The sequence below is a fragment of the Dipteris shenzhenensis genome, chromosome 4 (assembly GCF_047967505.1).
Source record: "Dipteris shenzhenensis isolate YYH24624 ecotype China chromosome 4, Dip_SZ_1.0, whole genome shotgun sequence".
Lineage (NCBI taxonomy): Eukaryota > Viridiplantae > Streptophyta > Polypodiopsida > Gleicheniales > Dipteridaceae > Dipteris > Dipteris shenzhenensis.
The window spans coordinates 3,530,968-3,533,846 of NC_141599.1; positions in this window are offsets into that span (position 1 = coordinate 3,530,968).

Sequence of the window (2,879 nt, forward strand, 5' to 3'; positions counted from 1 at the left end):
ATCTAATGACCTGGTGACTGCTTTGGAGAAGGCAGCCCCTTTTGGTGCAGTCATGTGTTCTCCCTGCAATCTCTCCCTTAAGTTGAGTTCCCTGGTCCTTTTACGTTTCAATTTTCATACAAGCTTTCAGACTTCTGAATAGCATCTGTATCTGACAGTTTTGTGGGATTTTTTTTCCTGCCCCCCTGGTCTCTTCTTAAGAAAAGGTGTAATTGTAATTTTTGTTAATATCACAGATAATGTCTGCTGTCGGCAGTAATTTAGTGTATTATGAAGAGTATGTCTATGATGCAGCCAATCACTCCAAGAGCCTTTCATTCTTTGACTTACGGTCAACAATGCTAGGGAATTTCAGATTAAAGCCAGAGATGGGGGCCATTTAGAGCCCCTGAATGGGAGACCTTTCAGCTCATAGATATTTTTTGGAGGAGGATTTGGTTCATGGTGGCGGGATTTCTGTAAGTAAGTGGAGGAGCACTTCTGGAGCTGGCCCTTCTTGCCCTCAGTGCTTCTCTATTGCTGAGTCTATTCAGCATTAGGGAATGCAGACACACCAGAATCATTTTGAGGCCTAGGCTGGGATTGCAGGACTTGTGGGCAGGTTTTGTTTCTCCACTTTCTTCATCACATGGGGCTCAGTGGCCTGGTTCTCTTTGGCAGCCCCTTAGGAGAAACAGATCTGGCAGCATCTTGTAGAGCTCTATCGACTTGACACCATTCCTGCCTCTCAGTACAGGCCTCCAGCACATTTGGAGATCTAGAAGTACAGAGGCAAGAAATGGCACCCGAGTCCACCCAGCCGTTACTTTGGCTAGTGTCTGCATAGATATTGTACACGCTTTGATGGCCATTTGGTCTAGGATGCAGGGGACTTTGATGTCTGCTTTGACGTTTTTTCTTAGAGAATGGAGAGGCAGCCTTTGTTCTCTGAGTCTATTACTAGCTTGATGTGGCACTTTCAGTCATAGTCTTGGTTTCTTTCAGGATTTGCTTATCCTTAGACTCTTTCAGTGATCCTTTACCACTATACCTCATCCTATGCATGAGGGCAATAAGGAGGGAAAAAAAAAGTAAACAAAGAACAAGGGCTGGCTAATTTCCGCAAACTATGTACTCCGTCTCTTCCACATCTATGTCCTTCCATGCAGGGATGGCCAGGAGACATGGGCCAATGGGCTGCATTCATCACATTTGCTGACCAAGCCAATCCGTCGAAGAAGCCCTGCTCCCCCTTTGTTGTATCTTTCAAGGACGTGCCTCAACTTGGGCCTTTGGCCTGTATTTATGCTGCAATCCAAGACTGTACCAAGTAATCCCTGAAATTTCTTTTGAGTTACTGGCTGCTTTTATGTTTCATGACAGGCTTTCAGAGTCTGAATTGGATCTGTATCTTAAAGTTTTGTGAGATCTTATTACTCCCATTTTGTCATCAGCTTAAGAAAAGATTTGATTGACATGCTATGTTCAAAATCAGAGATTATGTAATCTGGTGTCCTGTGGTAATTCAGCTGCATGAAGTAAATTTAGCCACACAATGCAGGCAAGAAAACCTCTTGTTCCTACAGTCCTACTCGGGCTAACTAGGGAATGGCGATGGCAATGTGTAAGGAGAAAAGGAAAGAAAAACAAGAACCAAGGGAAGGTACACTTCAGCAAACTTTCCTCCATCTCCTCCATGTCTTTCAGGCAGGGATGACCAGGAGCCCTGGGTCCATGTGCATCATTTGTAACAATAGCTGAACCCTGGCACGTATGGTGTAACATTAACAGCCTCCTCCCTCTCCCTATGGATGAATTCCTTCCTCTTTCTCTACCTCTACCTCCACATCAAAAGTACCTTCAACCATATCAGCGTTTTTTGTTTCAACATATTGAAGCCCAATTGCATGAACCCTCACAAAAAACTACATGGTACCTTTTTCTATACAGCGAGCTCAAGAAAAACAGAATCCCTGCACAATCAAAATCAAAGACGCAAATGTCCTTCCCAAGGGCCAATACTGCGTCACTCAATAAAGTGGAGGAGCGCCTTATTTCAATAAGAACATCATTCGCACAAATCAGGCAGTTGACTTACGAAGGGCAACTTGGACTTCATGGGAGTGTAGTGAATGTGTTCGCCGATGTCGATAGGGCCCAGCAAGTGCTTTCTCGCTTCTTGTCCAACACTGCGACAGTCACGGTAGCAATCAAGCGGCACATGAAATACACACAACTACATTAGTGGTTTGGTGCACCCGATGCTGACGATGCGTGCAATGCATGAAATGCTGGACACGCCCCTTTATTTGAAAAACAATGTGAGTGAACCAGACATGGTTGGAGCATATGCGAAATGGTATGGGCTTCATGCCCATGGCTACAAGTGACCTATCTTTGTGGAGCTTTGCAGGTGCACACTCATTTGCTTCCTGCTTGCTTGCTATGAAAATAGCAAATAAATTACGCAAAGATGAGTCTCTCTCGCAATGGTTCAGCCAAAAAAGAAATATTTTGAACCATGCTCAAGAATACATGTTCTTCAAAGTGCAAATATGAGGTGTATTCTGAACATCTGAGAGGGACAGCATGTACAAGACTCAGTAAACGGTGCACATACAAAGAGAAGTCTAAACCTATGTAGACATAAATTAGGGTTTTCACACCCGTAGATAGTGCCACATGGTATGACAAGAAATAGTGATGTCCAATTACAAAGACAAGCTTTTCTATCTCAACTTAATTCATGTAACCAATACTTTCTAGCCCAAGCTTTATGTGTTAGCCTTTAGAAAATCGAGTCCCCAAAAAGAGTCCATTGAGCTGGGAAGCCCCCAATATATGCCAATTTGTATTGCAATAAACTTACCTTTGGGGAGGCTGCCCCTCTTCGTCCTTAT